Source organism: Schistocerca piceifrons, chromosome X, assembly GCF_021461385.2.
Source record: "Schistocerca piceifrons isolate TAMUIC-IGC-003096 chromosome X, iqSchPice1.1, whole genome shotgun sequence".
Lineage (NCBI taxonomy): Eukaryota > Metazoa > Arthropoda > Insecta > Orthoptera > Acrididae > Schistocerca > Schistocerca piceifrons.
Window position 1 is genome coordinate 791,120,728 of NC_060149.1, and position 27,093 is coordinate 791,147,820.

At 40.1% G+C, this 27,093-nt stretch overlaps 1 long non-coding RNA gene across 2 annotated transcripts in view; it reads left to right on the forward strand.

The window, feature by feature from the left end:
• The first annotated feature begins 874 nt into the window (after nucleotides 1–874).
• The window catches only part of LOC124721593, a 121,507-nt gene continuing 95,288 nt past the window's right edge, over nucleotides 875–27,093 (forward strand). The window contains exons 1-3 of one of the 2 annotated variants that reach the window (XR_007006352.1): nucleotides 875–1,013; nucleotides 1,317–1,433; nucleotides 12,848–14,366. This is a non-coding gene — a long non-coding RNA (uncharacterized LOC124721593). Of the gene's footprint in view, nucleotides 1,014–1,316; nucleotides 1,434–12,847; nucleotides 14,367–27,093 lie in introns of those variants that run through there. The other variant, XR_007006353.1, reaches the window with a different exon arrangement.

Genomic DNA, 27,093 nt, shown 5'->3' on the forward strand with positions numbered 1-27,093 from the left:
GCAGGAATTGGCACAAGCGCGGAGGGTGTGCAAGTTATCCATTTAAACTGTGATATTTTGCTGTTATAAGAATAGCGATAACCAAGAAAAATTTTATTCAATAGAAAAGGTTAAGCCCAGAAGTATTTGCATTTCGGTTGAAGACATTTGGGAAGCTCCAACATTCCTGCTTGTTACGCTCGTTGAAATTGTGTGGGTTAATCAATATTATTATCGTCGTCGTCGTCATTACGACTAAGGTATTAAGCTCTACAGGATCTCTCGAACTATTTTATGTCGATTCTTTTACGGCTTCTGCGCTTCGCCAACCCTCCTCCTTTCTCCGGGCTTGGGACCGGCAACAGCAACTGCAGAGCTACTTAATTCACTCCAACAGTAACTGCAGGCGGAGTTAAAGTGGTTTCCCACACCAACATTTCAATTTCTACGTTCACACTACAAACAAATTTACGACAAGTGCTACTGCTTTTGACTCTGCTGTACTTTGATTTTCACTATCAATTGCAGCGCCGAAGACTCGCTATTTATAGGCTACAAGATTGCCGCTCACAACTATCGATAGTTAACGAGTGTCGAACCACTGCAAAGAAATTTATTACACTTGTATTTCCATGGACCTAGCTTTCGTTGAATTAGTCAATTTACTTTGTTTTGCAATATTTGTAAATATGTAATAAAGCGATACAAGTACAGTGTTTGGCGGTGAATCGCACAAGACTTTAATGACAGCGAAACAAGGGGACGTGATATAGTTCTCAGAAGTTACCACATCCCATTTGAAGGCGTTGTGAGTATTAACTTTGAAGACGAAATTTTTGGCGAGCGGGAAGATCTGTGTTTGTTATTGTTTTGGTCAATATAGTAGGATGCTTTGTGGAACTGTAGTGGTAACTCAGCCATAGGCTTCGTGCTGTTCCGATTTATAAGAAACGAAAAGCAGAACGCAAAATGGGTTGCAAAATTGTTGGAGAGAGAATAGGAAACGTAATGTACATTGACATTCTGGGAGGCAAGTGAGTTGATCAGTTAAAATGATTGTGGTTAGCATATCGTATTTTCCCGTAGAATATAAATGTAGAGGATTTATCTAATACTGTGTCATATGTGCTCAAGCTGCAAGTACAGCGTTGTACTGATGAGAACGTTATAAACTGCAGATTTAGTTTCATAGTTGTAAGTGTATATTAAAGAGTACAAAGGTATGTTGTATGCAACTTAGTACTGTTTATATGGTAGATGGAAGGCTTCTTGAAAGTTAACTCTCATTTAAACATTTTGAGTTGTTAAGTAGTGAAGTTCTTGAACTTTATTTTCAGTCACTGAAGTGTTTAACGATGAAACTTGCTAAAAGCAGAATGTGACATGCAGCTAAACAGTAGATAGTGTGAGGAATTTTTTCATTTGCAAAACAAGATACTGAAGTAAAGTAGCAGGTAAGGGTTTATGCGGCTTACATTCAGAAAATCAGCGTCTTCAAAATTCGCTGTTTATTATTAATCTTAAGTACCAGTGGGGAGTAAATGGTTTAGGGTGTAAGTATATGAATTTCAGTGTTAGAATAGACAATTTTTAAATCTTAGCTGCGCCGATTAAAAAGAATATGCTGTAGTACAGATTGAATAAAATTGTGCAAAGCAGGCAGTGCTGACGTTTTTTGGGTTGTACCAAAAAGATGCACACACTGAACAAATGTTCCAACTGTAATGAAGCTTCTTTCTAGATAATTTAGTCCTGTTTCCTTGCCAATTGGCAGTCATTGTCAGTCATCACCGTATCAATATTTGTGAGGCGGAAAGCGAAAAGGGACCTCTTGTCGAAAATTTAGGAATTTGGGTTTTTGTAGTTTTTACATTCAGCATTAAATTCTGTACAACTTGTAAAAAAATGGGCTTTTAAAGTTTCACTTTATTATCATTGCTTGACTTTACATATTTAAGAAACAAATTCTGCATATATATTACACTTAAAATGTCCTTTGTCAAGTGGTTTGGAGTTTTTTAAATTAACACTTCACAATAAGTGGATTACTCCCTGAGACCTATATCACATCAGAGTGTAAATACATTTGAAACCAAATAAACTGGCCTCTTGTTGAGAAATATGTAGCAAGCCCCGTGCTTATTTTTTTGGCATAATATTTATATTTTTACACTATGTTATGGCATCTTTTGGATCAAATTTTGATCCTGGAGCAATTAATGGCACTAGTACCACAAGAAATTGGAAGTCACAAATCCTACAAAATAGATTACTGAGATACCATATTTTGTAGTTGCCAAACGACTTGATTTTCTGTTCATAAAAAAAAGTCTGAATGAGGTTAAAGGCACTTTAACAAGAGCGTTTTCACCTCTTCTTTTTTTTTACTGGAATATTTGTTTGTTCAGGTTCTTCATCAGGATCTTTACTGTCGCTGACTTGAGTTTCTGGTTCACATTCTGAGCCTACCTCAAGACACATAATGTCTTTGTAGTTCTTTATGCAATAGGTCGTGATGTTTTTAAAATGGTACTGTTTTCGTTGTCTTGTCATGCCTGGAGGAATTACTGCAGCAGGAAACCCAGGGTTCATTGTCATTGGGGAAGATGCGATACACACATTCATTTCCATCAATGTCCAATTTGCAATGTACTTGCTAAAAGCTGGTTTTCTGCTGAGATAGTTTGAATTTTCACATTGTGCCTGATGGATTCATTTTTATGTTCGGAAATATTAGTGGCATGTGTTTCTTATGGTCAGAGATTTAATATTAATTTTTTCTTTCTTCTTCAGTTGTGAATAAGATACAGATATTTATGAGTAGGTCATTACTTGTTGCAGTGGGAGATATTTTTGTTTTTATTATATGTTTTATGATGGCGATGAATGAGCCGTAGCCAGTGTTGGCTGGTGACCAGTGCCAAATAGAACCATATAAATCACAGCAGGTTTGTCAGTAATGTCAATAAGGTGCTGGCTGCATGGTCTGGATCTGCAACGACTAAAATAATTAGAAGTCGTTGGAAAAAATTATATATATTGTACTTAACTGCTTGTTCAGGATTCTTCTTGGCTTCATACGTATAATTATAAACAGATAGCTATTGAGGCCTCACTTAGGCCATACGTTACTAAGCGCCTTGTTAGAGGTTGCTTCCTATCAGCTGAAGGTTATGCTACTTTACTACTTGATGTTCCGAGCAAGAGTGGATGAGAGCTCGCTAGAAACCATCAGGTCTGGGTACCTGACTGGCATCAAAGACTGGAAATCAGTCAGTGCAGACTGTTCTGTGGCATTGGATGGCGTTGTAACCTGAATTTCACTGTGCCCTATCACAGTTGAAGGCACCTGGTCCGTATGGTCATCTGGTCCCCGCAGCGTTGCTGGCACTGCGGGCGACTCCCCTGTGAGACATGGTATGTGCGCTGGCATGTCATCGCGCGGCAAAGGCGAAGCTACGGGTGCTGGCACCCAGGGGTGAGGAGAGCAAGAAAGAGGGCCCTTCGGGGGCACCCCCGACGGCGCCGACACTGGAAACATAGGGCAAGTGGCAGAGACACCATGGCTAAAGAGACGCATCTGCTTCTAATACCTGGACACCTCACCAGATGGACCTGATATGACAAACATAGCACGACCAAGATGGCGAAGGGTGCACCCTTTCAACCATCGGCGATTGCCGTGGGAATGATGAAAATAGACAATATCATCAGGCAAGATTTTGTGGGTCTGCCATGGCAAAGAAACGCGGTGTGGGGGATGCAACAAATGCAGAGTTCTGTGAGGATGACCTTGCAGCGATTCATCTGCAAAGCACCATCGCATGCCTGCGATCGGTACAAAGACAAAAACAACAAAAGAGCATCCTCACGAGAATGAGAGTCAATCAATTTAGACATTTGCGACTTAAATGTCCGAACGAATCTTTCAACGGCTCCGTTCGATTGAGGGGAGAATGGTGCTGAAGTTAAATGCTGAATACCATTAGCTTCACAAAAGGTTTTGAACCCTGCGGACACAAATTGAGGTCCACTGTCAGTGACGGTGACTTGTGGCAGTCCTTCTATGCTAAATATAGAAGACAACTATTTGATGGTAGCAAACGATGTTGATGACATGTGGACAACAGATGGAAAACTGCTAAAAGAATTAACCATCATGCATCCCAAACAGGACAAGCGAAATCTAAATGTAAGCTATTCTGTGGCAAAGTTGCCTTAGGCCAAGAGAAAATTTTCTGCGGTGGTGCGGATTGGTTTTCTGCACACACAGAACAAGAACAACAAATCTTGGGTATGTCAGCAACAATACCAAACCAGGTACGGTGGCGGCGAGCTAACTGTTTTGTCTGTACGATACTCTAATGACCTTGGTGAAGAAGTCGTAGCACAGGTGACTTCAAAGAACAAGGAACAATAACACGAGACTGATCGATCTCCGTGCAGAGCAAAATGACACCATGTTGGACAAAAAGTCGTCTGCACAAAAAAAAAAAGACGAACCAATGGATCTTCGATCCAAATTTTAGAAAAAGTAACATAACGCAAAACAACACTTAATACTAGGTTGTTAGCTGTTACTGTGGTTATACAACAAAAGTCAGCAGAAAAACTTTCTACTACATCATCATTTTGCACACCAGTGAACATACGAGCCTGTTCGGAAGAGTCGAACAGCAAGTCTTCAGCTATTGGCTATCTGGGTAACGTGTTGGCGTGGGTTTTCGTAACTCCAAAAATCAAAGCAAGAGCTTCCTTCTCGATCTGCGAGTAGTTACGCTGCGCAGAGGAGAGTAGCTTTGGTGCAAATGCAATCAGGCAAGTGCACAAACCAATTTTGTGTGCAAGAACAGCTCCAATCCCAAAATCGGAAGGGTCAACCATGAGGCCAAGAGGTTATGTACTAGATAACAACGGAGATTTAAGCTGCTGAAAGGCACATTCGCATTCAGGCAGCCAATTGAACGAAACGTTCTTTCAACATAGTCGATGTAACGCTGCTGCAAGAGATGATACGTGAGGCAAAAACTTGTAATAATAATTGAGCTTTCCAAGGATGGATTGTAATTATTTAACTGTCTTGCATGCTGGTAGCTCTGATATTGCTCTTATATGATCCGGACTTGGGTGGATGCCTTGAGAGTTTATTACATGTCCTAAGTAGGATAACTGTTCAGAAAAAAATGTACACCTGTCCTTATTGAGTTTAAGTCCATTCTCATGTAACACTTCAAATAACTGTCTCAAATTATGCAAATGTTCATGCTGTGTGGAACCAGAAGCTATGATGTCATCTAGGTAATTACACACTGAAGAAATCGATGCACAAAGAGTCTGTAAGTACTGCTGAAATAGTGCAGGTGCAGAGGCTCATCCAAACAGAAACCTCTTAAATTTGTAGAGACCTAAATGCGTTTTCACGACGAGAATCTTGTGGGATTCGTCATCCACAGGAATTTGAAGATATGCATCTTGCAAATCTAACTTGGAAAAATATTTACCTTCACACATATTGTCAATCAAGTCTTCTGGACGTGGCGTAGGAAATGTTGCAACAACAAGTTGAGGATTGATGGCGGCTTTAAAGTCCATGCACAGTCGCAATTTGCCTGATGGTTTTGTTAAGATAACCGACAGTGAAGCCCATAGTGATGCTGTCACTGGTTCAATCACTCCTTGTTCCTTAAGTGCATGCAGTGTTTTAGCAACTTAATCTAGAAAGCGCATGAGGCTGTGCATTGTCCTTCAATTCAGTATGCGTCTGAAAATTTGTCTCGCGCCCTAAACCTGGCGAAAAAATATCAGCAAACTCTTGACATAGTACGGAAACACTGTTGGTGGGAACACGTTTAGTGACGGCTAGAATGTCATTGTGCATAATTAAGGAGAATACATCAAATAAATCAAGATCAGGAATGTTTACAGATGAGGGTGAACACAGTACATGAAAAGAAATCACTTGAGTTTGCCCACGGTATGTCGCTGGCAAACTGCCCAGTCCTAAAACCTGATGCTTTGACCACTGTAGGTAGCTAACGTAACATTTGCGTTACTCAATGGAGGTGAACCAAGCAATTCCTAAGTTTTGTGATTCATGAGTGTAACAGAAGCTCCAGTGTCCAACTGAAAAGGGATCATATGATTCTGAATGTTCAAGTTTACAAAAAGGTTGTTCTGCCATCAGCGAAAGATTTGATTCTGAGAAGCAGTGTGCACTGGCTTGTGTTGACAGGCAGATTGTGTGTGATGTGTCTCCTTACGTCGGCTTGCACTGGCATCACAAAGAAAATTCACACACTCGGGCAATGTCACAGGTACTGGAGGCGAATGTACAACATTTATTTCCATTGCTTACGGCTCATTTTGGAAACCTTTCCGGTGGAAGCCACTTTGTCTGGAAATGTAATATGGAGCATTAGATTTTTGTCTTTTGAGGCACACTGCCTGGACATGTCCCTTCTTGTTGCAAAAATGGCACACGGCGTTGTGCGATGGGCAGTTCTGGTGTGAGTGCTTTTTAAGTACATTGCGGACATGAGCGCAAAGCAGGCGGCTTCTGTCGGCGCATAACAGGTCTCTTTTTCCTGGAAGTGAATTGGGCAGGCGTGCACCGAGCCGGTACAGCATCATGTATGTGTGATGCGCGTGCAGCCAGCTTGCTAACCTGACAGACAGCGGGAGGCGATTCAAAAGAATTTGCAGCAAAATCCAAAGTGTCCTGCCTGTCCAAAATGTCCAACACTTGTTCTAAAGTGGGATTGGATAATTTAAGAATTTGCTTTCTAATGCATGTGTCTGACACGTTTTGCACAATAGTGTCCTGTACCATGGTGTTAGAATATGGTATGCCACAAGAACATGAAAAGCCACAGTTGCGAGTGAGGCCTTGCAAAGTGGCTACCCACTCACGGTAATTCTGCTGAGGTGCACGTTTTGTGTGGAAAAATTTGTACTGCTGAGTGACAACATTCACACTTTCCTTGTAATAATCAGTTAATTCCTGAACGAGTTCTTCGAAACTGTGCTGATCTGGAGAACTTCTCGGGAAGAGTTTGAGGAGAATGTGGTATGATGCCACGCCAACACAAGATAAAAGCACATGCAGCCGTGTTTTACTTTGGATGTCATATTCAGCAAGGTGGTGTGAAAACTGTATGTGTCACTCCTGCCAGCTTTCCACGCAGAAGTCAAATGCGCGAAATGGCGGGGCTGTGACCTGCTGTACGGCCAGCTCCTGTGCAGCCGGTATTTGTGGCACAGCTTGTTGTTGTCCCTGGACGAGCAGTCCCAATGTGTGTAGTAGTGCGTTGGGCTGTTGATTCTGTAATCGTAACAGTTCTGCCTCTGGATTTGCTATCACAACGTAAGCAAATAATCACGAACGGGAGTAGGAAAAAATGTCATATCACACCATGCGGAGAGGATGGGTGGCACAGCCGGGTATATAGTCTGTAAACATGTATAAATAGGCTGCTGTCACTGTTTCACTTTCCAAAAAATCTGTACCTTTAACCTTGTCGCCAGTTGTTATGACGACGACGAATGAGTCGTCGCCAGTGTTGACTGGTGGCCAATGCTAAATACGAGGGCCGTTCAGAAAGTAACCTCCGGTTGATTTAAAAAAATACACCAAGTTAAATAAAAATATTTTAATATATACATCTTACAACTACATTTTTGCACTATTTTTCTACATAGTCTCCATAGTGATTGAGGCACTTATCGTATCTCTTCACAAGCTTTGAAATTCCTTCTGCATAAAAATCACCCGCTTGTGCCTGGAGCCAGCCTGTGACCGCATCTTTGAGCTCTTCATCGTCATCAAACTGCTGTGACCCGAGCCATTTCTTCAAATGCATGAAGAGGTGATAATCACTTGGCGCCAGGTCTGGGCTGTAAGGTGGATGGTTGATAACGTCCCACTTGAAGGACTCAAGAAGGGCCGTTGTTCTGCGAGCAGAGTGAGGACGGGCGTTATCGTGCAAAAAAACGATACCGGAAGTCAGCATACCACGGCGTTTGTTCTGTATAGCCCGTCGTAACTTTTTTATTGTTTCACAGTACACGTCTTGATTAATGGTCATACCACGTTCCATTAATTCAACCAACAACACCCCTTTGGCATCCCAAAACACCGTTGCCATCAGTTTTCTGGCAGAAAAATCTTGCGAGGCTTTTCTTGGTTTGGTAGGCGAATTTGAATGTGCCCACATCTTTGATTGTTCTTTTGTCTCAGGGTTCACGTACTTAATCCAGGTTTCGTCACCGGTCATGATTCTGTTTAACAATGGTTCTCCTTCGTCCTCATAACGTGACAGAAAGTCTAATGCAGAGGCCATTCTTTGAGTTTTGTGGTGGTCGGTAAGAATTTTGGGCACCCATCGTGCACAGAACTTACGGTAACCCAATCTTGCTGTCACTATCTCGTACAAGAGAGTCTTAGAAATCTGTGGAAAACCAGTAGACAACTCCGACATTGAGAAACGTCGATTTTCACGAACTTTTGCGTCAACTGTCTGAACGAGTTCGTCAGTCACCAATGATGGTCTACCACTCCTCTCTTCATCATGAACGTTTTCTCGTCCACTTTTAAATAAACGTACCCATTCACGGACAACTCCTTCACTCATAACTCTTGGTCCGTACACGGCACAAAGCTCACGATGAATAGCTGCTGCAGAATATCCTTTGGCTGTAAAAAACCTTATGACAGCACGCACTTCACATTTGGCGGGGTTTTCTATTGCAGCACACATTTCAAACTGCCACAAAAACTAAACTAGCGCAGGTACGACGTTCACTCGACCACGGCTTGATGCCGACTGACCTGTTGAGTGCGTGAACGCACAGATGGCGTCGCTACTCCCCCCACAACCCGCACTGTGACCAATCGGAGGTTACTTTCTGAACCGCCCTCGTAGAAACATATAAATCACAGCAGGTTTGTCAGTAACGTCGATAACGTGCTGGCTGAATGGTCTGGATCTGCAACGATTAAAATAATTAAAAGTCGTTGGTAAAAAAATAATATATATTGTACTTAACTGGTTGTACAGGATTCTTCTTGGCTGCATACATATAATTATAAACAGATAGCTATTGAGGCCTCGTTTAGGCCATATGTTACTAAGTGCCTTGTTAGAGGTTGCTTCCTATCAGCTGAAGGCTTTACTACTTGATGTCCCGAGCGAGAGTGGATGAGAGCTCGCTAGAAAGTTTTTTTTCTTGTCAGTGTGTGGTAATTGTGTTGGACTGTGATTGGTTGATATCATGGTTAATGATGTACCATTAGAATATGTTTCTGATATTAGTCATGTGGGCATGGTTTGGTTTGTTGTGCTGTGGTCTTTGCATTAGGTAGAGTAAATGAAAGTGTGGAAAATAGATTTTAGCATTTGAGTGTGTTTCTTTTTGTACAGTGGGCTTTGTTTTTTGGTGCTATATAGGTCAATTTGTGTCATCGGGTTTTGGAGTTGGTTGCAAGTTCACGATATCAAGACCTTTGCTGGAGGATTATGGGTGAAGTGAAATTTGCAACACCATGTTTTAGAGTTGTATGTTGGTTCCTGGTGTCGAGGGCTTTGTTGGAGCTATGTAGGTGAAAATTGTGGTGTTGAGTTTTTTAGTTGTGTATGAGTTACTGGTATTGTAGTCCTCATTTGAGGTATCGAAATTTACAACACCAATAGATTTTGTTTTTGTAATTTTTTTGTGTTAAATTTTGAGGATTTCATGTGCTTGATTTTTGGGCAACTATTTGTTTTGCTGTAATGTCGTCATTCTTACTGTCATATATTTGTCCGCGTCCGAAACCACCTCCGTCATTGAGTTCTCCTGTCAGTTTCATTCTGATGTTGGAGTTAAATACTTCACATGTTATTTATGTTTGTTTGCAGTTGTAATAAGTGATGTCATGGTCACCGTATTGTATGTGCTTGAAATAGTTTAAACCATGTTGATGACGCTACTGTTCAAAACAGGTGGGTGGAGTCATGATTTTGTTTTGCCAATCTACCTTTTATAATAGTTAGAGCAGTAGATCCCTTTATATAGACTGATTTTGTTCTTCAGATATAGTTTGTGTGTCTAACTAGAAATAATGCTGTGTTCCAAGGATCATTGGTCTGTTTGTACCAAAATGGTGTAGGTTACATTGGTTTTACACTCTGTGTCTACATAGTAGCTACTTACAGATTAGCAGCTAGCTCACTGGCTGAAAAGTAATAATAATGAACATTTTGGTCGCTGTCACTGCTCATGTTACTGTGAAGGAATATTGACATTTAGTTCTAAATAGCCCAAGCAATCTTAGTCTTATGCCACAAGGTTTTTGTTAAATACCTCTCTTCAGGCAGATGTTGCCAGAAGAAGCAATTTCAGTTCAGGTTTAAAATTGTGTAAAGGTTTCCAGCAGCCAGGCACCTTTGATTTTATTCTTCAGTTTCTATTTACCATGACCGGTTTTGAATTCACAAGCTGATTTATTATCAGATGGGACATATTTATTGCATATTTCCAGCATTGTTGTGGCTCATGTAGCTATGGCCAGAGAACAAAACATGTACACACTGAATGTAGTGAGAAGTACGTACAGTTCACGCCTGGCCACAGCTGCACCACTCCAGCAGTGCTGCAAACATGCACCATCTGATGATAAGGCAACAGTTGGCTCTCCCCATCCTGTGCGTCATACTGCACCTGAGAATGCTGTCTGGTGGGTAAAAAAAAAAAAAAAAAAAAAAATTAGTCATTATAGTTGGCATATAGGTGTCAAGAAAGAACTGTAGTGTGGCTGTGAAAAATCAGTTCAAGCTGAACTGTGATCTGCACCATCAATACAAGTCAGAGATCTAACTTAGGAATTATATCCTATGGTGTGAAGATATTTGAGAAGCTCCCATCTAACATACAGCAAGTAATTGGTTATCTCAGCCAATTAAAAACATTCCTGGTGATGTCTCCTTCCACTGCTTATTTTAGTGCAAGGGTTTGATTCCTCCTTTAGATGGATGGCAAGTAGTATGTTGTAAACTATCCTGTGTAATAACAGATTTAGGTTACTATTTTCTTTGAAAAATACTTTATATTAATTAAGTAAATATTAAGTTCCTGTTATGACAGTCTGCAGCTACCTAACGTAACTGAAGTAACAGCAGCTTTCTTTCTAATTCATTAGAACACTTTTAACTGGCAGAGACAGAACTATTATTAAGCAGAAATGTAGGGCTTAAGCAATGTTTGGTTGTTTACTTGTTCCATAGCCCTGTAAGTTCACCTTCTTGGTGGGATGTAAAGAACATGGTGAATGAGTAGAAGGAATCACTATTCTTTCGAAATTGTGATGGTTTATTTATGTCAAGCCATGTTAGTAAATGTATATCTTGTGAAGGAGCTGTTAGAATGTGTGACGTTTGCCTGCTTTATTTCTTCCTTGATAGTCCTCTGTGTCGGTGTGCTGCAAGGTTATACTAGCTGAAAGATAGTGGGTGGAAGCTCAACACTGACCACTGTAAATGATGTAGCCAACAGTTGCACAATTGCGATTCACAGTTCTTTACTTTCACTGTTCACAACCTGCCCAATATTACACAATTATATGGCGGATTAACTATGGGTTAATGTTGAAAAGCCTCATTAATAGGTTGCAGGCAACATCAGCATATTGCTGCAATAGTTAGCCACTGAATATCTATGAGCAGTAAAAACCTAACTAGGCAGTTCTTGCAGAATAATACAATGTGTGTGACACTATTTCTCAAATAAATTGAACAGACATTGTCATTAATTGTTCTAACACACGGCTTATTTGTGTTACACTTATTCCACTGTTAAGTTGATGGATTGTTGTTAATTTAACGAATACATAATTCCTGTCTGAAAATCGGCTGTGGACTGACTGTCTCAGCACCAAAAATCAGTTTTTTGTATATCCCCACAATAATAGGCACTGAAGCTTTACATTTTCACTGTTTAAGTTACAGAAATTACAATTAAAATTTAACTCATAACTCATTCCTTTTAGTAGTTCCTTCTACCACAAAGATTAGGCCGAATCATTTGTTTAAATAATGAAATTAATATAGTTACACAAACAATACTTTTGACAAACCTGGTAATTATTTTGGAATTAATTAAGGGCTGACTTTGCTAATATGTTTTTGAATAGAGCCAAATAGATACTTTAAGAATCTGAGTAGTTTTTCTTCCAAATGTTTATATTTACTACAGAATTTATATTTGTTTATAAGTCAACAATAGAATCTGTCACAAAACAATTACTGATTTCACCCTATAACAAAAATTTAACTAGGAACGGTCAAAATAAATTAGGAAATTAATTACATATACAAAAGTAGGCACAAAATTAGACCTCGTGCTATATTCCTTAAGACGGAGGGCCAGCATTTCTCTTTTATGGAAATGCAGATTATATTCATAGATGTAAAGGTAACTAGGTAAAAATTAAAATAAAAGTAATTTAAGGAGGCAGGTGGAAAAATAAGAGACGAAGTAAAGAGATCCCAGCTTGCTTCGTCACAAATGCTTAAGGCCTTAAAGATGCACCTATAAAATGATTCTTGGTAAACACTAGCATCACTGTCCGCAGCTGCCCATTTACATTGTGAATGCAACATGTTATCATATTAGCTGATTATATGCTTCACCATTTGACAGCTTAATATTTGCTCAAATGCAGCAGTTTTCACTCCTAGGTGCTTCATTGGCAATGGAGTGGTGTACTCTACACACAAAATTCATGTTACTAATCAGTACATACTTAATTCTTTTCTAATTTGACATACAGTGATGTTATTCTACTTATGTTTGTTCTTTTCACTCATTCAGTATATCTTTGATTTATTTTCAGAAAGATATTGCAAATTCAGTAGTACCACAACAGAACAACTACAGGAGCGAAATGTACACCTCGCCACTCTAAATTGGGGCCCAGCTCATCGCCAGACTGCAGAAGAACGTCTCTGTGAAATAGGATACCCTGGACCATATTTAAGCTCTTATGGGGTGTGATGGTTACAGAAACATCCGCCAGCTTGTCACAAGCTAGTAATGTTGGTGACTGGGCTGAGGATGCTGTTTTGATCAAGACTGACCCACATCTCGTTTTGGACAGTCCCTCCACCACTCCAAATGCTCCACAAAAAACTGAGGCTTCATTGTCATGAAAGATTGCCCATCAGCTCTCGAACATACAAGGTACCGTGGCGAATAAGTTCTGCTGCCATCCTTCGCCTGATGTTCCTTCCATGGTGTGGCCAAGAAGGGGAACGATTTGGCGTCGCACTTCTGTGCGTTTAATTGAACTTGTGATTGCTTAGAGACTGCTAGTGTTTCACCACCACCAGCAAGAGATGGACTACGCTTGATCGCGTGTCATTCGCCCTGATGCCACCCACTCAGACCAAGGACACTACCCACAGGTGCCACCTAGCCACAGCAAAGGCCACCTGGCAGGACGGCCATTGCCAGACATCCCGATGCCGGGGGATGGGTATCTACCCCTTGGCATACGAGGGGATTTAATGGCGCAGGCATGAGCAGAGTGATCCCTGTGTGGTCAGGGGGCTACAACCAACACGGTACATGGCGGCCCCACCACAACAGACTGGCTACCGTGCTGGATATCAGGTGCAAAGAAATCCGTGGTCATCGTCGACACAGAAAGCGACACTGCACAATGCATGGTGGAAAACACATCCAGGAAGGTGTCCTCGTCCAAGAGATGGGGAATGAGCGGGACTGAGATGCGACAATGAGGAAGTGGGCTAAAGATTTCAATGCACGATGGACATTATGCACCATGTAAGGCTCCCTTCCCCAATTGGCTTGATCTTCGGGAAAATTTTGAAGAATGGAGTTCGAAACCCTACAGGGGACCATCACATAAAGGCCGAAACGTGGGAAACTCCTTTTAATCGCCTCTTATGACAGGCAGGAATACCTAGGGCCTATTCTTACCCCCGGACGTGCAGGGGGAGAACCATCAGTGATTTCACCATACAGGCAAAGCAAAGATGACTGATGTGAATCTTCTGCTTACTATCTAAACATTTTGGGGATGACTGGAAGAGCATAGGCGATTTAGATTTCTGTGCAAGCTTCATTGGTGCAGTTCCTATTGTAACTGGCAGTGAGGAAGGGGTTTGTACATCAGCTTGTGGTTGCTTGAAAGGAACATGAGGACCTTACCAAATATTAAGAGAAACCAAAAGAATGGCCATTCTCAAGATTCTATAAATCAAAATATTTACCAGAAAGACATGCTGAGTTTGATATGAAATGATTAATGTGACCATATTTATTGTGTAATAAAAATGTTTTCAAAGACAAATGGCACCAAAAAGGACATCATTAACACTATTATTCTACAATAGTAACAAAAATAAATACTTAGTTATGTATTTGCCTCATTAATTTTTTTTATTTTTATATTTGTATTTAGTCATGGCGATTAAGACTGACGCATTTTCCTTAAATATGAAGAACAGAATTGCAAAATTGATTTCACTCTTTCATGTTTCTAGAAGTACATTTCACACATAACAACTTCACATTTTAAAATTTGTGAAAAATTTCCCAGGTTACAGGTAATGAGTTTTTTTGTCATTATGCAATTTGAAATGATGCTCCCCAGTTACACATAGTGGACAATTTCATAAGACAATGAATTCACGGGCAATGAACATAAGTACATTCTCTCAAAGAATGCATTTTGGAACTTCGGCATTAGTATCTAACTGCATAGATAATAAATTGAGCCAGATATAGCTTACTGTTGATATTATTTTTAATGTTGCTGGAAAATATTACAGTGTTACTGACAGATAACTACAGGTAAGTTCTTAAATATGCATGGCAGTGTTGTTCCAATTTGATTGGCATTTGGATGCCAATTTGAATTTCACTCATCTCCTGCAACATCAACCTCAATGACATGCAGAGAATGCATCTACATCATAATTATCTAATAAATGAGGTGTTTCATGAGACTTTTAGGGGTGCCACTGAATGGGATGAGGGCTTGTGGGAAGTAATCATCACGAATAGTTTAGTAAAATTTCCACAGGCATTATGAATTAACCCCATGCTAATATACAAATGGAGTAACCAATTTCAAATGAGATGTTTACCCTGTTTTTATTTTTCAAGGTAACTGCCACAAGACGTACATTCTTCCCAGACTACTCACCGTGCCATTTCTTCCTGTGTGGACCTCAAGGGCATAGACCATATTCCTTGATTTCTAACAACCGAATTGAGAAAGTGCACCACCACAGTTAATGGAAATGTTAGACTATATCTGCTAGAAAGAACTCGGGGAAAAAATGGGACTAAGACTTTAACACCTGTGATGTTTCTAATGGGTCTCATACCTGGTACCTCACACATTTCAAATTCTCGTTACAGAGATAATGTTAGGATAACGTATTTCTTTGTTTATTTTAGATGAAAATATGGCCTTCCACAACTTCCAGTTTCTGTTCACCTTATACACTGAAGTGACAGAAGTCATGGGCTATCCCCTAATATATTGTCAGACCACCTTCTGCCTGACGTAGTGCAGCAACTTTATGTGGCATGGATTCAGAAAGTCATTAGAAGTTTCCTGCAGAAATATTAGCCATGCTGCCTCTACAGCCACCCATGATTCTGAAAGTGTTGCTGGTGCAAGAGTTTGTGCACAAACTGACATATTAATTTTGTACCGTAAGTGCTTGATGGGATTCATGTCAAGTGATCCAGGTGGCCAAATCATTTGCTCAAATTGTGTAGAATATTCTTCAAATTAATTATGAACAGTTGTGGTGTGGTGATATGGTCAATTGTCATCCACAGAAATGAAGTCCATAAATGGTTGCAAATGGCCTGCAAGTAGCTGAACATAACCATTTCGTCAACCATTGGTTCAGCTGGACCAGAGGATCCAGTTCAGTCTGTGTAAACTCAGTCCATGCCATTATGGAGTCACAAACTGCTTGCACAGTGCCTTGTTGATAACTTGGGTCCATGGCTTCATGGGGTCTGCACCACACTAGAATCCTACCTTCAGCTCTTACCAACTGAAACAGGGACTCATCTGACCTGGCTACAGTTTTCCAGTCATCTAGGGTCCAATCAATGTGGTCATGAGCCTAGGAGAGGCACTGCAGTCTATATCGTGCTGTTAGCAAAGGCACTCCTGTCAGTTGTCTCCTGCCATAGCCCATTAACACCAAATTTCACCATGCTGTCCTAACGGATTCATTCATCATGTCCCACAACAGTTTCTGCAGTTATTTCATGCAGTGCTGTTTGTCTGTAAGCACTCACAACTCTCTGCCGCATTTCTCAAGAATGTATTCCGAGTTCCTTTAATACTTTGTTCTTATCTTCCTCCCTCATTCTTTCTTCCTCTTGTCTACTAACAGCTTATCTTATTAAGAAAGAAAATGTATGCACCGAGACACTGGAATCTCCATTAATATGATGACTGCCATGAGGTCATAGCAGAGCCTCACCCCTAACACTGTGTGCCTGGTTTGGCCTGGTGGTGATGCATGTGGCAGTCAACATGTTAGTCACACACACTATTAAGACTTTTTTTTATTTCTTCCCCTCCTCTCCCCTCTCCACCTCTAAGGAACTATACATCTTTTAGCAGAAGTTCCTTAACATTTTTCCTCATACTTGCCACTTATCCTAATTTTCTTACTAACATTTATGGCAGTGAAATTGATGATCTTGAAACCTCCACCACCAATAAAAATTTATTCATAGTGCTAGAAAAGAAATAAAATAACAGTTTACAATGCTTGCACTTCAAGATGACAATCACTTGAAATGATGTCATGTAGCTGACCACACATTTCATGTCTTAAAGAAGTTAGACTTCACATCTTGCAAGACTGGCATGGAACTTCAATTAATTTCCTCCTGAATTTGGTCCTTCATTTCCTGGAGCGGTGTTTGGTGGGTCTACTGGAAGATCTGAGATTTCAAATGACCCCAAAGGAACAAATTACATACTGGAAGGTCAGGGGATCTTGGAGGCCAGGAAATGTCCCCACTGTTGGAGATCAGATGACCAGGAAAGATGTTCTGTAGCATGTTAATGGAATGCTGCAAGGTATGGTCTTGTTGAAAGAATGTCTCTAAAGTTACAGGAAGATCAGGAATTTGTCACATTAGGGTGTGTTTCACTATGTGAACATAATGTTTTGTATTCATGGTACCAGCATTAGCACAGTTGTCTTAGAAAAAATAGCACCCAACAATTCCAAACATTAATATACTGCACCACACCACCACTTTATGACTGAAGTTGTGTTTCATGAAGCATTTCAGGATTTTCACATGATCAGTCGCTAAAGTTTTGCTTGTCAGCAAAGCCTGACACCTCATCATTCATGGTCAGATTGTTGCACAGACGTGGGTGGTGGTTCTTGAACCCCAAAAATTTCTGGTGAAAGAATAGTATTTTCAGGAGCTCATTTGCATCAGTTTTTTTGCACTATCTGAATTTTATATAGGTAGTTTTGCAGTTCTTTGTGCTATATTCACCACACACTGCAATCTGTTGCATCAAGTTTCAGCACATGCTTTTGTGCAGAATGCCTGGAATTTTGGCTGAAGGCTTCTTCCATTCTTGCAACATTCTCTAGTGTACACACCCATTTTGCACTTCCATCCCTCTTTTGCACCTCATCACCCATTTCCTCAAAGTTCTGTACCTGTACTTTGATAGCATGTGCTGATGGGACAGGGGCATGACTTGCGAGATTGTAATGAGTACAAAAAACACACTGCATAGCTGCTTAGTTGTCATTTTTGGAAATCACCTTTGTGGCAACAACACATTGTTCACTGGCCATGATGGCATCTCCACTGAACATAAATATCAGGGTCAGTGGCATCACTCCCGTTTTGTGATTCCTGCTTCCAGTGTTGCCAAATCTCTCATTTCACTGCCGCACCTGTTGTTTGTTATTTTACCTTTCATATCCAAAGCTAAAGAACCAATGCATGTGTATAAGACTTTGATAAGTGCATCAAGTGATCTTCAGTGGTTTCAGTTGTAGTTTTCATGTTCATGTTTCATTAATATTCCTGATGCACACTTAATTGTGAGATCATAATGCAATGGACAATATGGAGATACTACTATACCTGAAAAATAAACTTACTTCCTTACTACTTTATTTTCCAAGAGGCTAAATTACTGCCTCAGATTAATTTTACAAATAGTTAGCAAAGTTTGTGTCAAATGTTATCAAACAGTGTTTTTTCCAAAGATTGTAGCCAGTGGATTATACTCTCAGCCAATATTGCAAGTTATTTTTACTGTCTGCATAGGACATTACATTACTATGAAATAAACACAAGTGACCATGCTCAACTTACAACATTAGTCTTCCTTCTTCTCTGACTTTTGAACTATGAAAATGAAATGTGCATATGGCATATTTTGCCTTGGGTACCCTTTCAGGGAGTTTGTCAGCTGCAAGTAGTTTTAGTTGATTTCATTTTGATGACTTACATGCCGGTATTGATGAGGACAAAACAATACCCAGTCCCCAAGCAGAGGAAATTGCTGACTCTGCTGGTAATCAAATCCAGGCCCCTTAAATGGCATTCAGCTACACTGACCACTAAACTATGAAGGTGGGAGTGAACTATGAAATGCAGCTTAAAAACAGGTCATAATTGAAGTATCAAAAATTTCAGTTATATGCTTAAAATAATTTAGACATAACTTTTGATTATAGATCTTCACAGTTATTAATTTACAAGGTATGTCCACAAAGCAAGTTCCATTTGGTTATATAAAACAAACGTGCACAGACACAGAAAAAATATTTATTGTAAAAAATCTACAACTGTTAAACTACTTTTTTACATAGCTTCTAAAATTTTGTAGACACTTGGCATACAAAAACTTGTGCCATGGTATGACTTCTTCATAGAAGGTTGCCACCTGTGTATTCAACTATGTGGTAACATGTTCTTTTAGCTTGTCATTATCATTGAAGTGTTTACCATCAAGGACAGATTTTAGGTGTAAGAAGAGAGCTAGGAGCAAGGTCTGGGCTGTACTGAGGATGATCAAATGCATCCCAGTGAAATTCCCATAAGAGCTGTGAGTTGGGGGAAAAAACACCACCTTTTGACAGTAATCCTTGGCGCTTGTTCTGTATTGCACGGCACAATTTCTTGATGGTCTCTCCGTAACCATGTGCATTGATTTCTTACCATGAGGCCAATCAATCAATCAATCAGCAAAATGCCTTTTCTGTCCCAAAAAAACGGTGCACATGACTTTTAGAGGTGTCAAGATTTGCTTAGGCTTAACCTTAACCTTTTTGGGGATGAAGTGTGCCTCCATTCCATTGATTGCTGTTTTGTTTCAGGGGTGTCTTACATTACCCAAGTTTCATCCCCCATGACTATCCGAGAAAGAAAACCATCGATTTCTTCACTGTAGTGTGTCAAAAACTGAAGTGCACTGCCCATCCTTTGTTTTTTGTGTTGTTCAGTAAGAAATTTGGGTACCCAACATGAGCAAAGTTTCCGAAATTTCAGTTTTTCAGTAACAATTTCATGAATTAGTGATAGTGAGATTTGCAGAACTTTCATAGCAAGGGCACTAAGTGTAAACTTATGGTTGTGCTTAATCTTCTCTTCAGTTGTGTGAACCAGTTCATCAGTAACCACAGACGGGCGTTCACTCCATTCTTCATCGTGAACTTGATCACGTCCTTCATTGAACAGTCTGACCCATCTTCTAACCATTGAATCACTCATAGCATTTTGTCCATAAACCTCACAGATTTGCCAATGAATTTCCTTTGGTTTAACTTTCTTTGCATTTAGAAAATGAATTGCAGATCTGATTTCACACGCAACGGCATTTTCAATTATGGCTGACATTATAAAGAAGCACTACAAAGCACATGTCGGCAGAAGCAATTTGAAAATGGCTTATATGTCTTCTCATTGAGGCAGAGTAACTGCCGTGCATGCTCAGAACTGCGATCGTAGCGCTGCCGCAGATAGAAATAGAAACGGAACTTACTTTGTGGACTACCCTCGTATTATTCAGTGTGGTCATTTAAAGATACAGAAGGGATGAAATTATCATGACTAGACTTTTGAAAATATATTTCTGATTTATCTGAAACAACTCTGTCTCTTTCTAGTAATTCTACTTTTTTAATAAAAATAAGGAAATGTGATTCTTGGATTATCTTAGAAGAGAATTTACAATAAGCACTGTAACTACACACATCTCAAGTGGAGGGTCATTACTACAGTAGCACCAGCAATGCCTGAATGATAAATTCTGATTTAAAGACACTGTAGTTAGGTCACTATTCCCATTTAATTCCATTCTTTGATGTGGCCAGTATTCATGAAGAACATATTTCTGTTAGTCTAATGTGATATTTTATAGTTTTAAATGAATGAAATGGTAGTTACATCCCTAAAATAACATTGTGGTGTACATACAGAAGGGAAAAAGCAGGGTTAATAGCACTGGGGGGAGATTAAAATATTGCTTCTTTGGATACAGCGCATACAAAATAATACCAGTTTTTAAATTTTTCATAAAACTCAGTTTTTAAACTAAATATAGCATCACCTGGTTCCTTTAGCGGCTCTGAGGAAGTACATGAACAATGAGAATGGTACAGTTTTAAGAAAATCTGCACAGGAAAGAAATATTTTATGTACATCATGTTCCTAGCCAAGCATGTTACTCATATTCACTATCCATCAGAACTGCTAAAAACAGTTAAAGTTCAGCGCACAGATTATTCCTCGCTGATAAGCTCGGCAATATTTACAGTTAACAGTGACTAAAATAGCTTTTTATGGATTTAAAACTTTTATTCAGTCATAGTCAGAGGAACAATACAATTCGTTTCTACATCTTATGTTCTCAAAGTCTCACACTATTTACTGACAACAGAAGTAAAACTATGCATCTTTCCACAGTATAGTTAACACCATAATCTTGAATTATGATGGAAATAACTTTTTTTCAAGTCTCTGTTCCTTTTTACCTACATTTTAGCCCAAGAAATACAGGGTGATTCAAAAAGAATACCACAACTTTAAAAATGTGTATTTAATGAAAGAAACATAATATAACCTTCCGTTATACATCATTACAAAAAGTATTTAAGAAGGTTGTTTTTCACTCAAAAACAAGTTCAGAGATGTTCAATATGGCCCCCTCCAGACACTCGAGCAATATCAACCCGATACTCCAACTCGTTCCACACTCTCTGTAGCATATCAGGCGTAACAGTTTGGATAGCTGCTGTTATTTCTCGTTTCAAATCATCAGTTGTCGCTGGGAGAGGTGGCCGAAACACCATATCCTTAACATACCCCCACAAGAAAAAATCGCAGGGGGTAAGATCAGGGCTTCTTGGAGGCCAGTGATGAAGTGCTCTGTCACGGGCTGCCTGGCGGCCGGTCAATCGCCTCGGGTAGTTGACGTTCAGGTTTCATAACTAACCTTTTTTGTAGGACTCTCCATACAGTTGATTGTGGAATTTGCAGCTCTCTGCTAGCTCTGCGAGTCGATTTTCCTGGGCTGCGAACAAATGCTTGCTGGATGCGTGCTACATTTTCATCACTCGTTCTCGGCCGTCCAGAACGTTTCCCTTTGCACAAACACCTATTCTCTGTAAACTGTTTATACCAACGTTTAATACACCACCTATCAGGAGGTTTAACACCATACTTCGTTCGAAATGCACGCTGAACAACTGTCGTCGACTCACTTCTGCCGTACTCAATAACACAAAAAGCTTTCTGTTGAGCGGTCGCCATCTTAGCATCAACTGACTCTGACGCCTAGTCAATAGCGCCTCAAGCGAATAAATGTACAACTAAATGAAACTTTATAGCTCCCTTAATTCGCCGACAGATGGTGCTTAGCTCTGCCTTTTGTCGTTGCGGAGTTTTAAATTCCTAAAGTTGTGGTATTCTTTTTGAATCACCCTGTATTTTATACTTCAGCTAAAGCCAATGACTGATGTAGAAATATCTAGTAGGTGTTACACAAAATATATAACAGGAAAAACAAAAAGAGTCTTTAAGATGAAAAGTTCTCCTCATGCAGATCTTGTCAAAGAGTAGGTCTGCCTATCACATGTATGATGGATTTACTAATAACCTCATTTGTTTTACTTTTAGCCATCTGAGGGCCTATTAGTATTAAATTTTTAAAAATGAAAAAGTGATTTTTGATGAACAATCAATATTAGTCTGCAGAGAAAGTAATATTTCAATAATTTACTTGAATTTGCAAGAAGAGCACCAAACTTCTGCCTGATACATAATACCCACAGTTAACAAATGTCACAGTACAGATTATAAACCAATACATAATAATCTTTCACACAAATAAGAAGATATAAGTAATGTCATTATGTTGAGTCATAATCAGAAAAACATGGCGTAAGAGCAAAAAATAAAAGAATTAGAAACTATCAAAGCAAGTTCATCCCCCCCCCCCCCCCCCCCCCCCACTTCCCCTTTCAATAGGCAATTACATTTTAAAATCAAAGGTTTACTGTCAGTCATGAATCACAGCAGTTTGACAACCTCCAGATTATCATGGCTTTCCAAAGTTGCTAAGGCTGCATATGATATGATGTGTTATTTCTTCATTAATTTTCATTTTATTGACAATGAATCATTCTTTGATGTCAAATGTGATTGTCTATATGAGACACTTGGAACACACACACACACACACGCTCTTAATAGGGAGCATGTCCACCGTTTTAACATGGATAACAGCGGTGAGGTGACACATAATGGCATGTAAGCAGTGAGGTCTTGGTAGGTCACTGTAGGGAGCTGGCAACACACCTGCACACCCAAGGCACCCGATTTCCATAAATTCCAGGGAGGGGGGGGCGATGAGCTCTGATGCCACATTCAATCGCATCGCAACTGTGTTCAATCAGGTTCAGATCTGGCTAATTGAGGTGGCCAGCACATCAATTGGAACTCACCACTGTGTTCCTTGAACCATTCTGTCACACTGTCATATATCTCATTATCTTGTTGAAAAATGCTACTGCTGTCGGTAAACATGATTATCGTGAAGGGGTACATGTGGTCTGCAACCAATGTACGATACTCCTTATCCATCATGGCCTAGCGTAAGCTCCACTGGACCCATGAGTGTCTACTTGAATGTTCCCCAAAGCATAATGGAGCCACTGCCAGCTTGTCTCCATTCCAAGTGAAGGTGTGAAGGAGATGTTCCACTGGAAGATGACAAATTTGCACCCACCCATTGGCATGATGATGATGGCATCGGGATTCAATGCTCTGCCACTGCACCAATGTACAGTGCCAATGGTCACTTGCTCTTTTCAATTGTAGTTCTTGATGTTGTGGTGTTAACATTGGCATATGCGTGGGTCATTGGGTGCAGAGGCCCATCATTACGAGTGTTCAGTGCACTGTGTGTTCAGACATACTTGTACTCTGCCTAGTATTGAAGACTGAGGATTGTTTTGCTACAGTTTACTGCCTGTTCTGTTTTACCAGTCTGCTCAGCCTACAACGTCCGACATCTGTTATGAGTGGTGGTCCCTCAACCCCATGACGTTTGGATGTGGTATCACCATGTGTTGAAGGCAATCACCACAGCACTTCTCAAATACCCGACAAGTTGTGGAGTTCCCGATATGCTCATTCTGAGCCGCGGGCCATTACCATCTGCCCTCACTGCCCTCAGTCAAACTCAGATAGACTGTGCACCTTCCCCATTCTACACACACACACACACACACACACACACACACACACACACACACAAAACCCCACTACCTCCACCTCTTTTCCCCCCCACTCGCACATGAAAGCCAAACATTAACCACATATTTCAACAAAAGCCATATGTACACAAATTGCAAATATTTTAAATAATTATAAAAGATATTTTATATATAATATTTTTGATGAACAAAAACCTGTAAGCAGATAGATTAACATTATAACGAAATATTAAGAATGAAATGAATATTAGAGTGAAGGAATAAAGAAGTTTACATTTATAGGATGCTAATGACTGTTTAACATTAAATACATATCTCATTACAATTTTTATATTTATTACTTCAGAACCCAGATCTCCAGAAGGAAATCTATGTAAACCTTGTAGTAGGGCACATTTCTGTTTTCCTGATGAACACTAGACTCACAAGTTTAAACTTTCTTTAGCATTGCTGGGTTCAACACCTCTGGTACTTCTATATCTTCAAGCTTGATTTTTGATGGATTAAAAGGAAATCTTACTGGGAACATGATTTTTGTGTCCATCAGCAATGTGGCCTGCAAGAGCAACAAGGTTATGCAAATAGTGATGAATAAAATACACAACATGAACCAGTGTACTTCCATAGCAAAACACCCATGCACCCACTATATATATATATATATATATATATATATATATATATATATATATATATATATATAAAAAACAAAGATGAGGTGACTTACCGAACAAAAGCGCTGGCAGGTCGATAGACACACAAACATACACACAAAATTCAAGCTTTCGCAACAAACTGTTGCCTCATCAGGAAAGAGGGAAGGAGAGGGGAAGACGAAAGGAAGTGGGTTTTAAGGGAGAGGGTAAGGAGTCATTCCAATCCCGGGAGCGGAAAGACTTACCTTAGGGGGGAAAATCCTTACCCTCTCCCTTAAAACCCACTTCCTTTCGTCTTCCCCTCTCCTTCCCTCTTTCCTGATGAGGCAACAGTTTGTTGCGAAAGCTTGAATTTTGTGTGTATGTTTGTGTTTGTTTGTGTGTCTATCGACCTGCCAGCGCTTTTGTTCGGTAAGTCACCTCATCTTTGTTTTTATATATAATTTTTCCCACGTGGAATGTTTCCTTCCATTATATATATATATATATATATATATATATATATATATATATAAAACTTCTGGAGGGGAGATGGTGTATTCCTTTACCACAATTAGCAGTTATGGGTACCAGGAAATGCCCACGGCATGCAGCACCACATTGCACCACATCATTTCACAGCTAACATGTGGGTGGGTTTGGTCAGTGAGAGCTTCATTGAGCAGTACCTTTTGCCATCCCACTTATTATCAGACTTTTATGGAACAGGTTCTTCCCAGTTTGCTTGAAAATGCTACAGCAAATGTGACGCACAGCATGTGGTTCCAGCATAATGGGGTGCATGCTCATTTTGGATTGGCTATTCATAGGTGTTTGAATAAGTCATTATTGCATTAAGTGATTGGGCATGGTGGACCAGGTCACTGGATTTATTGAGTCTTGGTTTCTTTCTGTGAGAGCCATGAAATCTCTCATGTATCGTAAGCTTGTGTAGTCTGAAATGGATCTCGTCAGAAGAATTTTCTTTGCAGGTGTTGCAATCAAAGAAACTCCTGGTGTGTTTGACCATGTCTGGCAATCAATGCATACTTTGATTTCATCATTGTTGAATGCTAAAATTATACTTTTGTACTTGATACCTGCCAATCAAATGAAATAATGTGGAAACGAACTCATCAGTCGGCATGTTAATGATTTCATGAATGTATTCAAAAAGAGTATTGCCCTGGGGGTCCTGAATAAACACAAAACATCTATGGCTTTTTGTAATACAAATATGTTATAATCACTAAATAGCACTTAACAAGAAACACTGTACATTAACTCCTCACATTGGTGAAGAGCCTTCACACTTTTTTATGTATTTGTTAAATCTTCTCAAAACATACCCAGCTGAAATTCAACTGCTTGAGTTTTAGTACTCCTATAGCTACATGTCAACTTTTGCAGCTCGTCCTTAACATATCATAATCACAATTTGTTTGTCCTGTATTTTTTACTCATTTGTTAAAATACTATGATAGTACAAACTCATTGTTAAATTATCATATCTGTGCTTGTTTGTAATGTACCACTCCACACATCACTTCTGTAGCTTGGTAAGACAGTTTATATTTCTTACGAACTACTAGTGAATGCAACTCCCACTAACATTTGTATTTATTAGGGCCATGTGGAATGTCCAGGCAAAGCTTTGGCCTAGTTGTACACCATGGAGGTGTACGTGAATAGACATCAAGTATAGGTGGTAAAGGCAAGGACTCCACTTCAGACAGAAGAGATCGGATGCAAACTGCACTTGTAAGCCCTGACCTGGGCTTCCAATGTGGGAATGAACCCCTGTGCATGCCTAACCTTCAATGGAGGGACTCCGGCCTCCACCTGGAGGCTGGTCACTGGACTCATGCTAAAAGCTCCCGTTGCTAGTTGAATGCCACGATGGTGTACTGGGTCGAGTAAATGCAATGCTGAGGGCACCGGTGTACCATAAACGAGACTCCCATATTCAAGGCAGGATTGAGCAAGGTCTCTGTAGAGCTGCAGCAGCATAGATCGATCTGCATCCCAGTTGGTGTTCCTCAGGCAGCAGAAGGCATTCAGGTGCTGCCAGCACTTCCATTTCAGCTGACGAAGATGGGGAAGCCACGTCAGTCGGGCATCAAAAACCAGTCTTAAGAATCTATATGTATCCTCTACAGTGAGTGGATCATCATTAAGTTAAAAGATCTGGATGAATGGTACGACACTGACAGAAGTGCAAGACGCACAACTTCGCGGCTGAAAACTGGAAGCACTGGGCTACAGCCCATGACTGCACCTTGTGGATGGCTCCCTGTAGGCGCCGCTTGTAACACCAGTACTGGAGGAGGTGGTCTGCATACAGAGAAGGTGAGACCAATACCCGGCAGCTGCTGCTAGACAGTTAATAGCCACTAAAAATAGAGATACACTCAATACAGAGCCCTGCGGGATCCCATTCTCCTGGATATGGGGGAACTATGGGAGGTGCCAACTTGGACACAGAAAGTACTGAACAATAGGAAATTTAGGATAAAAATCTGGAGCGGGCCCTGGAGACCTCACTCATATAATGCGGCAAGGATATGATGTCACCAGGTCGTGTTGTAAGCTTTTCATAAATCAAAAAATTCGGCAACCAGATGTTGGTATCTGGAAAAGGCTGTTCAGCTTACAGACTGGAGGGAAACAGG